This window comes from Panthera pardus, unplaced genomic scaffold (genome assembly GCF_024362965.1).
Source record: "Panthera pardus isolate Hobbes unplaced genomic scaffold, ASM2436296v1 HiC_scaffold_10, whole genome shotgun sequence".
Taxonomy (NCBI): Eukaryota; Metazoa; Chordata; class Mammalia; order Carnivora; family Felidae; genus Panthera; species Panthera pardus.
This window is the reverse complement of record NW_026526655.1, coordinates 62,470,468-62,483,895: the sequence shown is the minus strand read 5'-3', so window position 1 is coordinate 62,483,895 and position 13,428 is coordinate 62,470,468. Positions and strand designations below refer to the sequence as shown.

Below are 13,428 nucleotides of genomic sequence, written 5' to 3'. Positions count from 1 at the left end.
CAGAGCCTGCTTCAGATCCTCTGTCCCCTTCTCTTACTGGCCCTCCCTTAGTCACACTCTTGTTTTTTCTCTCTCTCTCTCGAAAATGAATAAACATTTTCTAAAAAATGGGAAAAGTTTACCATGTTAATACCAATCAAAGCTGAAGTGGCTATGTTTATATCAGACAAAGTAGATTTTAGAGTAAAGACTATTACCAGGGATACAAAATGTCCTTTTCTAGTGGTGAAAGAGCCTGTTCATTAAGAGGCCATAAAAATCCTAAGTATTATGCCCCTACTAACAAAAATACATGAAGTGAAGAGGCATCCAACTCCTGATTTCAGCTCAGGACATAACCTACTGGTTAGTGAGTTTGAGTCCTGTCAGCTCTGTGCTGACAGTGCAGAGCCTGCTTGGGATTCTCTTTCTCTCCCTCTCTCTCTCTGCTCTCCCTGACTCTCTGTCTTTTTTTTCAAAATAAATAAATAAATAAATTTAAAAAAATAGAATAAAATACATGAGTGAAAACTAACAAATGCAAAGTAGACAAGTCTTCAATTATAGCTAGAGATTTCAATGCCCCTCCTTCAATAATCAATAGGATAAGTAGAGAAAATTAGAAAATCAATAAGAAGGGGCACCTGGGCGGCTCAGCCAGTTAAATGTCCTTCTTCATCTCAGGTCATGATCTTGTGGTTTGTGAGTTTGAGCCCAGCATCAGGCTCTGCATTGACAGTGTGGAGACTGCTTGGTATTCTCTCTCTCTCTCTCTCTCTCTCTCTCTCTCTCTCTCTGCACCCCCTCTACTTGCTCTCTCTCTATCTCTCAAAATGAATAAACTTAAAAAGTTATTTAAAAAAAAATAAAATCAGTGAGGAAATAGAAAATCAGATCAACACTATCAACCAAGTAGACATCATTGACATTTAGAGAACATGTCATCTAATAAGAGTGGAATACATATTATTTTTATATTATGGTCCATTTACTAAGATAGACCATATTCTGCTGCAAAAAGAGTCTCAATACATTTAAAAGGATTCACCTTTTAAACATGCTCTGTTTTCATAATGGAATTAAATCACTCAAAACATGTTCTGTAATCATAATGGAATTAAATAAGAAACCAACAAGAGAAAGATCTCTGGAAAGTTTCCAAATCTTTAGAAGCTAAAGAATATATCTCTAAATGGGTCAAAGAAGAAATCAAAAGAAAAATTAGAAACTATTTTAAACTGAATGCAAATAAAACCACAGACTGTCAAAGAGCAGTTTAGGGCAGGTTAGAAGGGGTTGTAAAGGGTCCCAAGGAAAGTTTTGAGGGTAATGGTTATATTCACTATCTTATTTATGATGTGATTCACTCTCTTGAGGGGGATAATTTCATGGGTTTATAGAAATGTCAAAACTTACCAAATTGTATATTCTAAATATGTGCAGTTTATTTTATGTCAATTATATCTCAGTAAAGTGGTTTAAAAAGTCTTTTAAAAAGCTTATAGATGCTGCAAATGTAAAATAAGCCAGAAAATAACATATTTTCATTAATTAACCTTCTGACACATCTCTAAAGGAATTTTTTTCCTAGGGATTTTTGCTGAATACTCTTTAATTGCCTTTCAATATGGCAAAGGTTTTGTAGCATTATGTTCTACAACAAAAGTAGAAAGAATTCAGTCTTTCCTCTATCATTGTTAATTAAAATTGTTTTTTTTTTATTTTTTATATTTGAGAAAAGTTTCAACTATTTTACTCCGCTGGTGACAATTATGGTATCATTAGACATCACCAGTATAAGGTGAATCAGATACACCAAAACGAGATTTGCGTGTGTTGTGATTTACGACGTACTTGCTAGCTTTAGTGCTGCTCTAGGATTGGGCCCCGTTAACACAGGAACTTTGATACTTTTTCTTTTGTGCAGTTCTAGTTGAATAAACTGCCTTTTAAAGTATAATTACTGAGTGCCTATAGGCACCAGGCAACATTCTAGGTGCTTCAGGTATAGCAGGGAATGAAATTGGCAAAAAAATTCTTTGTCTTTGTGGAGCTTATATATATATGTATATATGTATATATATATGTATATATATATATGTATATGTATATACATATATACATATATATATACACACACACACACACACATACACATATATATGTATATTATAATTTTTTTAATGTTTATTTATTTTTGAGAGAGAGACAGAATGCGAGTAGGTTGGGGCAGAGAGAAGGAGACACAGAATCTGAAGCAGGCTCCAGACTCTGAACTGTCAGCACAGAGCCCAATGCGGGGCTCGAGCTCACGAGCTGTGAGATCATGACCTGAGCCGAAGTCAGATGCTCAACCAACTGAGCCACCCAGGTGCCCCAAGTGAAGCTTATATTTTAATGGCAGGAGACATAAAGTAATAGAACTCAACATTTATAGGATGATGTATTATTAAATTCTATGACAAAAAATAAAGCAGGAAATGAAGTGGAATTTTATACAGTGAGGTTAGGAAATGAGGTGGAATTTTATACAGTGAAGCCCTGCTGAGAAGGTGACTTTTGAGAGAAGATCTGAAGAATCTGAGGGAGAAAGCCATGGGGATATCTGGAGGGAGAATGTTCCCTGTAGAAGGACTGCGTGTGCAGAGACTTGAGGCTGGCATGTGTAGGAAGTGGTGAGGAATGACGTAGTTCCTGCAGGGTGAAAAAGGCAAGAGAAGTCAGAGAGGAAATCAGAGAGGTGTAGCATCCAGAATTGTATAGAAGTGCAATTTTTACCCAGGGTACGATGGGAGCCATTGCAGGATTTTGAGCAGAGGGGTGACATGATTTGATTTGTGTTTTACCACTATCACTGTATTGGGTTGAACAGTGGCCCCTAAAAGATTTTCAAGTCTTAATCCCCAGTACCCGTGAATGAGAACTTATTTGAAAATAGATTCTTTGCAGATATGATCAAGTTAAGGATCTCAAAATAATATCAGACTGGATTTAGGATGGGCCCTAAACTCAATGACTATCATCCTTATAAGGAGAAAAATGGCCACAGAAACACCTAGAGACACAGAGAAGAAGACAATGTGAAGACAGAAGCAGAGATTGGAGTGATCTGTCTATAAGACCAAGGGACACCAAGGATTGCCTGCAACCACCAGAAGCTAGGAGAGAGGTAGGGAACACCTAAGTTCTCCCTCCAAAGCATGCGGAAGTAAGCAACTCTGCTGAGACCTTGATCTCAGACCTTTGGCCTCCAGAAGTCTGAGAGAGTCAATTTCTGTTTTAATCTACCAAATTGGTGATAATTTGTGAGGGCAGCCCTAGCTCATGAATATAGTGATGTTGGCTTCTGTGTGGAGAGTTGACAGTAGGTCAAGTAAAGGAAGCCTGTCAGGAGGTTACTGTGCAATCCAGGTGAGACTGGTCCTTGGAACACAGTTGGTGCAGTATGGGGGTAAGAAACAGTCAAGTCTTGGAGATATTTTAGAGGTAGAGCCGAGAAGATCCGTTGGCAAGTTGGAGGTGGCGTTCGAGAGAAAGAAGTTTGGTAGAAAGGTGTGTGGATGCTGAGTAGCTAAAGAGGTGGACTGTGCTGGTTCTTACGTTCTTGTTTCTAGGCTCATGTCTCTCTGCAGACCACCCTTCAGCTATTCTAGCTTGGTCCACTTTCAGTTCTGCTGAAAGGAGATGCTAGAGGCGATTCCTCACACCAAGCCTGGGGTGGAAGGGGGCGCTGTTCCATCATGTTGACTTCCTGTTCCTGTCAGTGACACTGCAACAGTAGATGGTTCCAATTTCCTCACACTCCCAGAACCAGCCTCACCGGGCCCCCTCAGAGGTACTGGCATCTTCTGACTTTGGTTCCCTCCTCAGAAGTCTAGCTCTGTGGGCCCCTCCTCACAGACTGTAGGTTCAGATAACCCCAACCCTCCTTTCTGTTCCCCTAGCTCTTGGGGTAGTGGCTTCTTTGAGCACTGACCACCTCTGTGCTACCTCAGAGGTCCTCTTTTGTCTTTTCAGTTCTCTATTACCTTGTTAAAACTTTTTTTTTTTAAGATTTTTAATTTTAGTTTAAATTTATTTATTTTTTTGAGAGAAGAGAGCGCAAGTGAGTGAGGGGTAGTAGAGAGGGAGAGAGAGAATCCCATGAGGGATGGGGGGAGACAAAGAGAAAGAGAAAGGGAAAGAGAAGGAGAGAAGAGAAGAAAGAAAGGAAAGAAAGAAAGAAAGAAAGAAAGAAAGAAAGAAAAGAAAAGAAAGAAGCAGGACTCACCTGAAGTGGGGCTCCAGCTCACCCGATGTGGGACTCAAACTCAGGAACTGTGAAATCATGATCTGAGCTGAAGTCAGATACTTAATGACTGAGCCACCCAGGAGCCCAGTTAACAATGATTTTTAGTCAGCTCTTGGGTGACTCAGTCTGTTAAGCCTCTGACTTTGACTCAGGTCATGATCTCACCGTTTGTGGGTTCAAGCCCTGCTTGGGCTCTTGTGCTGACAGCTCAGAGCCTGGAGCCTGCTTCGGATTCTCTGTCTCCTTTTCTTTCTGCCCCTCCCCTGCTCATACTTGCTCTCTCTCTCTCTCTCTCTCTCTCTCTCTCCCTCTCAAAAATAAACATCAAAATAATTTTTAAAAAAACTGTTGTGTTTTCAAGTTCCCCAAAAGACTGACCAATGCTGAAAGCATGGATGACTCCTAGAAACATGTGTACAAAGAGGCTGTGGGAGCAGCAGGTTTGGAGTCTGGGTTTGGACAACTTCCATTTAGATGCCTATTAGATAGCATGAGATATCCAGGAGAGATGTTGGCTCTGATTTTTGAGCAGGGGAGACGTTGGGCTGGAGACAGTGATGTGGAAGTCACCAACACAGGCAGGTGTTTAATGCCACAAGCCCGCAAGTCTGTCTGGAGATGCTTTGGTCCTATTTTTCTTTTTGATCCCAAGTGTCTCAGCACAGATCTTGGCACAGAGAAAAGGCTTCCTAAAGATTTGTTGAATGAAGGACACATGGTTAAAAGAATCAGCAAATGGCTTAGTTGAGTTGTTGTGCCTGCAATAGTCAACTGCTTTCGGAATGAAAAGGAAGTTTCCTAGGAATGGGGACTACTTGGGCACGAGGAACATGATGAACTCTTCGTCACCCACTTGCAGGTGCAGAAACCAGGTGACCAGCTCCAAAGATGGCATTTTCCTTTAACAGCAAGTATCCTCTTGGAGTTGTTTGGAAACCAAGGTCTGATTTCTCTCAGTCCAAAACTAGTGTTTGGAAAAAAAAGACTCCAGCTCCCAGAAGCTCAACATACCCCCCCGCCCCCACCTCCCCACCACCTCCCTGTCTGGTCTGAGCTTCCTTATGGAATAAAACTTGGCCTTTTTGCTTAGTGTTTCTTTCTTTTATTCACCCTGGCCTCACACTTACCGTCTGCTTCAAGTTCCAGTGAATGATTAATTATTCATCCCTCCTAGTCCTTTATCTTGGGAGCCGGACTTCTCCGGGTTAGTCTCACCGGGTCGAGTAGAACAATGGCAGGTAAGGTTCTTCCTCCTCTGGCCAGGAGCTGAGTGAGTGAAAAGTACTGCCTGGACCCTGGCATCCAGGTGGCCACAGCAGGCTGGCACAGGCTGAGGCCCGCAGGTGCTGGGTGGCTGTCTTAAGTCTCCTTTTTTGCTTGTTTGTTTCAGTGGCCTCGGAGGTGAGCAGTGAAAGCCCCGAAGGAAACAAAACAGGGTAAGGGAAAGAATTCCCAAAGCCATGTCTTACAACTTGGAGAACCGGACTGTATGTAGGCCTAGCTGATGTGCCCAAGTTGGGCTTGATCTTTCTGGCGTGTGCTGCTTTTCATCCCAAAGAAGAATTTCCCTTTTTAAAACGAATAAGTCTACATCTGCTAATCATGTGATCATGATTATGTCAGCTGCAGCGTAAGGGGAATTAAAATTAGGGAGGTTTAAGTAAATGTGATTTATAGTACGATTGCAAACTACTCCCTGTGCAACCCTCCACGTATATTTTTAACATGTTCTTGTCAGAAATATGTTAAGCAGCAGCTGTGAATTTTAGTGCAACTAGGTATGCATAGTAAATATGCACTTTCTGCCTTCTCATGAGGTCCTTTGGTGAAACAACGTTTGCTGTGCTCTCTGTGCCCCCTGCTCTCCTTGTGTGGGGGTCCTGCTGTCCAGCCTTCCCTTCTGCGGGCTGTGTGAGACCTTCCCCTTTGCAGAGGACCCCTGAGTAGTGGTGCAAGAGGGGGGGTCCGTGCAGATGGAGGCCACAGGTTTGTCCCTACCGAGCAGGAACTTTGGAAGCAGGCAGGCTGCTGAATTGCTCAGACCTTGCTCTTTCTCAGGGCTTAGAGGAAATCATCTACCTGTTTTTTCCTCTAGAGTCCCCATGTTGTAGCTTGCAGTGAGTTCTCACCACATTTTGGGAGGGCTCCAGGGTTGCCAGCCTGGGTAGGTGGTGGAAGGAAGGAGGCCTTGTCCCCTTCTCTGCACCCTCCCTTCTTCCCTATCTCCCAAGGCAGGCATCTGCTGGGCACAGGGGCAGGTGGCTGATGGAAGGCCATGTTGTGTCATCAGGAGAGGAGTGTGAGATGACAAGGTTCAGGATGGTAGAGAGACACCAGAGAGGCAGGTGGCATTCCTTCCTCTCATCACAATCCCTGCTCCCAAATCTATGTGGACCCTTTGAGGGGCTGCAAAGCCAGGGTGGGAGCATCCTGCGGGCAGCCTGTCTGCAGACAAGGGGAAACAGGGAGACCAGAGGGCTGGTAACCAAGAAGTAGCCGCAGAAAACCGCCTGCCCTCCAAGGGTGATTTTTTTTTCTTCAGTTTATCTAATTTATTTATTTTTAATTTGCATTTAAGTTAGTCAGCATATAGTACCATAATGATTTCAGGAATAGATTCCTTAATGCCCCTTACCCATTTAGCCCATCCCCCCTCCCACCACCCCTCCAGTTACTCTCTGTTCTCCATATTTAAGAGTCTCTTATGTTTTGTGCCCCTCCCTGTTTTTATATTATTTTTGCTTCACTTCCCTTATGTTCATCTGTTTTGTATCTTAAAGTCCTCATATGAGTGAAGTCATATGATTTTTGTCTTTCTCTGACTGACTAATTTCACTTAGGATAATACCCTCCAGTTCCATCCACGTGATTGCAAATGGCAAGATTTCATTCTTTTTGATTGTCGAATAATACTCCATTGTATATATATACCACATCTTCTTTATCCATTCATCCATCGATGGACATTTGGGCTCTTTCCATACTTTGGCTATTGTTGATAGTGCTGCTATAAACATTGGGGTGCATGTGTCCTTTCGAAACAGCATACATGTATCCCTTGGATAAATACCTAGTAGGGCAATTGCTGGGTCATATGGTAGTTCTATTTTTAAATTTTGAGGAACTTCCAAACTGTTTTCCAGAGTGGCTGCACCAGTTTGCATTCCCACCAGCAGTGCAAAAGAGATCCCCTTTCTCTGCATGCTTGTCAACATCTGCTGTTGCCTGAGTGGTTAATTTTAGCCATTCTGACTGGTGTGAGGTGGTATCTCATTGTGGTTTTGATTTGTATTTCCCTGATAATGAGTGATGTTGAGCATTTTTTCATGTGTCGGTTGGCCATTTGGATGGAGAAGTGTCTATTCATGTCTTTTGTCCCGTTTCTTCACTGGATTATTGGTTTTTTTGAGTGTTGAGTTTGATAAGTTCTTTATAGATTTTGGATACTAACCCTTTATCTGATATGTCATTTGCAAATATCTTCTCCCATCCCATCGGTTGTCTTTTAGTTTTGCTGATTGTTTCCTTCGCTGTGCAGAAGCTTTTTATTTTGGTGAGGTCCCAGTAGTTCATTTTTGCTTTTGTTTCCCTTGCCTCTGGAGATGTGTTGAGTAAGAAGTTGCTGAAGCCAAGGACAAAGAGGTTTTTGCCTGCTTTCTCCTCGAGGATTTTTATGGCTTCCTGCCTTACATTTAGGTCTTTCATCCATTTTGAATTTATTTTTGTGTATGGTGTAATAAAGTGGTCCAGATTCATTTTTATGCTTGTTGCTGTCCAGTTTTCCCAGCACCACTCCCTTGCTGAAGAGACTGTCATTATTCCATTGGATATTCTTTCCTGCCTTGTCAAAGATTAGTTGGCCATACGTTTGTGGGTCTATTTCAGGGTTCTCTATTCTGTTCCATTGATCTGAGTATCTGTTTTTGTGCCGGTACCATACTATCTTGATGATTACAACTTTGTAATACAGCATGAAGTCCAAAGTTTAATTATTTTTTTGAGAGAGACAGAGACAGCATGAGCAGGGGAGGGGCAGAGATAGAGGGGGAGAGAGAGAATCCCAAGTAGGCTCGGCATCTTTAGCGCAGAGCCTGACATGGGGCTCAAACTCATGAAACCATGAGATCATGACCTGAGTCGAGAGAGTCTGACGCTTAAACAAGCTAGCCACCCAGGCGCCCCCCAAGGGTGATCTTTTAATGCTTACATAGCCCACTCAAAAAAGACACAGCCTTTTTTGAGAGTTTATTATGATTTTGAAGTGACTGCAGAGTGTGCTCTGTGATCACAGACACATCAAGAGCTCAGTGTGTTCACCTTTGGTAATGCTTAACAGCAAAGCTGGTGATTGGACCCATCTCCCTTCTCGTAATGAGGCAGCAGTGGATTGAGTGAGCACATTTTCTTCCAAGACACTGGGCTCTGTGAGAACCAGGTGAGGGCCATGCTCGGTGCAGTTTGTTGGGAGCAGCCATTCCCAAGCATTTGCTCCTTCTCCTGCTGAAGAACTGAATGCTTTTGTCTTCTCGTCCCCACGACCCCAGCCCATCCCCAGACCCTCAGGGGCGGCTTCTTCTACTTTGGGAGTAACTGCTTGTCAAGCCCTGAGTTGGAAACATGAAGAATGTTTTCCTGGAGGATACCCCGGCAGATGGGAGACCCCCTAGTGGGGATCGTCAGAGACTTTGCTTTCCGTTTCTAACCAGAATGAAATCAGTCATTCTCCATATGACATCAAAACCCTCACTGATGAGTAAGAAATACCTTATCATAAGGTATTTTTTGTATCATAAGGATCTTTTGCCTAAAAAGATGATGTATTTTGGTATCTTGGCTCTGACACATGACTTGGGTGTATTTTTAACCAAAAAACATTTGCTCTAGTACATTTGAATGCCATCAGTCTGCTTTTTCTTCAGTGATGACCTTGAGCTCAGGCAGAATCCGGCTGGATTGTGACTAGGCATTTTTTTTCTTTTTTGCCAAATAAACCCATTTCATGTCAAAATAGGAGGTGATGTGACAAGTTAAACAGATACTGAAATATAAGCATAAAGAAAACAAAAAAAATGTGCTGTCAAAAATTCATGATAGAAATTATTGACATTTTCTTAATTTTCTATGCACTGTTAAACTCATAATTCCTTTAGAAAATTTTTTAAATAAATGTTTTCTTAAACCAGTCAGGAGGCAGTGAGGCTTTTTACTATTAATAGTCCTCGTGTAAATTTTTAGTGGCCTTGAGCTTGTGGCCAGGTTCTTGCAGGATTGGGTCAGTTTATAGATACAGTGTGCTTGGAAAGACAAGTAGGAGAATGGCTTTTGGCTCATTAACTGGCTGGCCCAGGCCCCTGAGACTGGCTGTTCTTCCTGGAACAGAAGGAGCCTTAAATTGGTTTCAGGGAAACTGCCAGCCTGCCATCTCTCTCTCTCTCTCTCTCTCTCTCTCTCTCTCTCTCTCTCTTTCTCTTTCTCTCTCTCTGTCTCTCTCTGTCTCTGGTTCTTTGCTTTAGCCACTCTGTTTCTTTCTGTTTCTGTGTCTCTCTTCTTTGTTTTCTCTCATACCATTTATTCTGTCAGTAAATTTTACAAAATAGTGTGTATAGGGGCACCTGGGTGGCTCATTCAGTTGTGCATCTGACTTTGGCTCAGGTCATGATCTCACAGTTCCTGAGTTCAGGCCCCTTGTTGGGCTCTGTGCTGACAGCTCGGAGCCTGGAGCCTTGCTTCGGATTCTGTGTCTCCCTCTCTCTCTGCCCCTCCCCTGCTTGTACTCTGTCTCTCTCTCAAAAATAAATAAACATTTAAGAAATTAAAAATAGTGTATATAATTGCACGTGCACGAACACACACACACACACACACACACACACACACACACACACACATTGAAAAAGGTCTGGAAATATATACCCCCCTGATGTTTTAACAGTTATCTCTGAATGAGAGCATTACATAATATTTTACTTTTTCCTTCATACAGGTCTATATGTTTCAGTTTTTTCAGTGAGTATGTATATCTTTTCTCATCAGAAATTTTTGATAAAACCAAGAAGTAGGATACTGAGTAATAGTCTCATATAAGATGAAGGTAGAAGGAAACTTTCCTTGGGATGTGAAAAAGCAGGTTGCACAAGATTCTCCCCAACTCAGCTGTAATAATATGTGTTCGGGGCAGGGACAGCATTTTGTTTGCTGGCCTCTCCCCAGGCCTGGCGGAGCAGCTTTCACAGTGTGGGCTTGGACACGTGTTTGTGGAATGAATAATTAGAGAAGGATCTATGGTGCAAAGAAGGTGATTTTGGAGGAGGCAACTAACGGTGCTGCCAGAGATTCAGTCTACTTGACGTCAAAAGGACAATCAATGGATTGAAACGAAAATATTCTAATTGGATATAACTTGGGAAGGATCTAATAAAACTCTCATTTTAAGCCCCAGTAGTCTTTTTTTTTTTTTAAATTTTTTTTTAACGTTTATTTATTTTTGAGACAGAGAGAGACAGACCATGAACAGGGGAGGGTCAGAGAGAGGGAGACGCAGAATCTGAAACAGGCTCCAGGCTCTGAGCTATCAGGACAGAGCCTGATGCGGGGCTCAAACTCACGGACCGTGAGATCATGACCTGAGCTGAAGTCGGCCGCTTAACCGACTGAGCCACCCAGGCGCCCCCCCAGTAGTTTTTTTATTAGAGAGAATATTATAGATGGGGTCCAGAAGTGGTTGCCTCAGTGGAAGAGTAAATCTGGCATATAGTTTTTAACCAAGAGTGTTCTTTGTTGGAATCCCAAATACCAGTATTTGGTTCCATGCTAAAAATATCTGTAGCAGCAATTGTGGGATGTAGGGGAAGCTCCATCCTCTCTGAGTTTGACAAGCCTGTTTCTTTCAAGGGGAAATAATGGATTTATCCAGTGCCAAACCTGCTTGTAGAGGAAGGAACCTGACCTTACAGTCTCCCCATTCCACATAATCTGGGTGTTCAGCCAGCCGGGACTTGAGGTGTCTGCCTGGCTCAGCAAAGTGCCCTTGTAGGTAGTTTCCAAACTCTCTGGAAGCAAATGCCTACAAGTATCTGGTCTGAAGACTACAAAAGTTTAGCCAGTTAGGAAATGTTAACCTGCTTCAAATGGGAGATTCACCCCAGCTATAATGTTGACAGGCAGTTAAAGCTCTGCCAAAGGAATCTTTCCAGAAACTCCAGTTCTAAAGAAGAACACTCTGAGGCTGTAATGGTGGAGAATCTCTGTTCATAGCCTTTCTCCTCAAACCACTTATCTAGGTGTCTTGTCTCCATAGAACTCACTTCTGTCGCTCTGATGTTTTCAGAATATTTTTGTTGAGTTGCTTAGGACAAAAAGAAGCGATCAGGAAGAACTCACAGAGCTTGTATTGATGGATAATTGTCTAAGGACTTGTGTGCAATTCCTGCTCATCAATGGTCACTTTACTTACTTGGCAGGATGAGAACGGTTTTGTGAGCAAGTGATTTTGATTTATTTTGGTCTTATAAAAAGACCTGGAGTTCTTTTCCCCCACAGTGAGTCCAAAGGAAGTATATTTTTAATGTCAAAATAACAATAAAAAAGACGGAAATTTCGACAAAGGGGATTCCTCAAGCACATTTTATGCCCAGCATTAACTCAGCTGTGTTTCTTTGTATGTGGGCAATCTGTGGTTTGCTGTCAGTCTACAAGCTGGTGTGCCTAATATCTCATGAACGCTCACGGAAATATGACTGCTTGTGAATGGTCTTTCTCCTGAAGATGGGTGCCTTCCTGGAAGAATGGGTGCCCTTGTGTGTCCCTGCTGCCATCCCACTGTGCTTACTGTAAACTTCTCTTTAGCTTTCAGCCCATTTGAAAACCCAGAGCCCTCAGAATGGAGACAAATTGAGTTTAGGAAGACCCCGACCTTCTAAAGCCTTTGTGGCCACTCCCGACCAGCTGGGAACTGTGAAAAACTGTCTATTCATCTTCCCTGCCTCCCACATTCCCCCCTGTCTCTCCTTATTCAAATATAAGTTTTCTAAAATGGTTAAAGAGTGAGTAAGTAAAAACAGTACGGCTTCCTGTATAGAAATTACATGCTTGTTTTGATGAGGGCCATTTATTTATTAGATGCTTTGCTGCGTGTTATATTATCTTTGCAGTCTGCTGAGCCACCTCGATTGGATACTGGGAGGAAATTATTTCTGAATGTAATTTTGTGCTTAATTTATAGATTTGATGCCTGTGTTTTTATCATTATTTCTGCTAGCTTGTAGAACTCTATTAATACTTTGATTATGAATTTTCTTTGTTTTTGTAGCCCTAGGCTATTTGATGGGCAGGCAGCGTTTTATAAATAAGTAGATATGGTTCACTTACAGAGAAAAAGAAGAAAATAATCAGAGAAAGTAAACTATGTGGGGGAGTGACTATAATCAGTTTCCTAATTTAAACGAAGATCTGCCCACAGAACAGAGCTTTGCAGACCTGGTGAGACCATGGCTTCTGAAATAATGGAGCCTTCAGCAACCTGCCCACTGTGCTGTAGACATGAGACACCCCAGGCCTGAACCCTCACATCCGTTTGATATGAAAAAGAAGGAAAATGGTACAGAAACCTGAAGGCCTGGGGATGTTAGTCTTGATGGATATTAATTGGCCATGTGAACTTGGACAAATTATTCGCTTTCTCTAAAGCCTCAGTTTCTACATCTATAAGCGTATCAAGAATAGTGTCTATTTTCCCAGTCATTATAGCAGCTTTATACAGGAGAAATGGCATAAAGGATGTCAAACGACTTACTTGTCAAACTGTAGAGTGTGGTGCAGATATGAGGCTGCAGCTGACACCTTCTGGGCCAAACACTGCGCGTGCATTGTATTTGGCCTGCACTCTATTTTTAAAAATAAACCTAACGTTTAAAAATGGAACGAGCTACATAACATTTTGGGTTTCTGGCTTCTCTTTTTTTTTTTTTAAAGATTTTTTTTTTAAATTTTTTACATTTACTTATTTTTGAGACAGAGAGAGACAGAGTATGGGGGAGGGTCAGAGAGAGAGGGAAACACAGAATCTGAAACAGGCTCCAGGCTCTGAGCTGTCAGCACAGAGCCTGATGCGGGGCTTGAACTCACAGACTGCGAGATCATGACCTGAGCCAAAGTCAGAC

At 42.1% G+C, this 13,428-nt stretch overlaps 1 protein-coding gene across 1 annotated transcript in view; it reads left to right on the top strand.

Annotated features, from left to right (window-relative positions):
- The window catches only part of LOC128778557 (myosin-IIIb-like), a 121,538-nt gene that overhangs the window by 19,603 nt on the left and 88,507 nt on the right, over nt 1-13,428 (top strand). Inside the window, exons 2-3 of the mRNA XM_053907793.1 lie at nt 3,012-3,148; nt 5,661-5,706. The gene's annotated coding sequence lies outside the window, so the exon portion shown is untranslated. The remainder of the gene's footprint in view (nt 1-3,011; nt 3,149-5,660; nt 5,707-13,428) is intronic.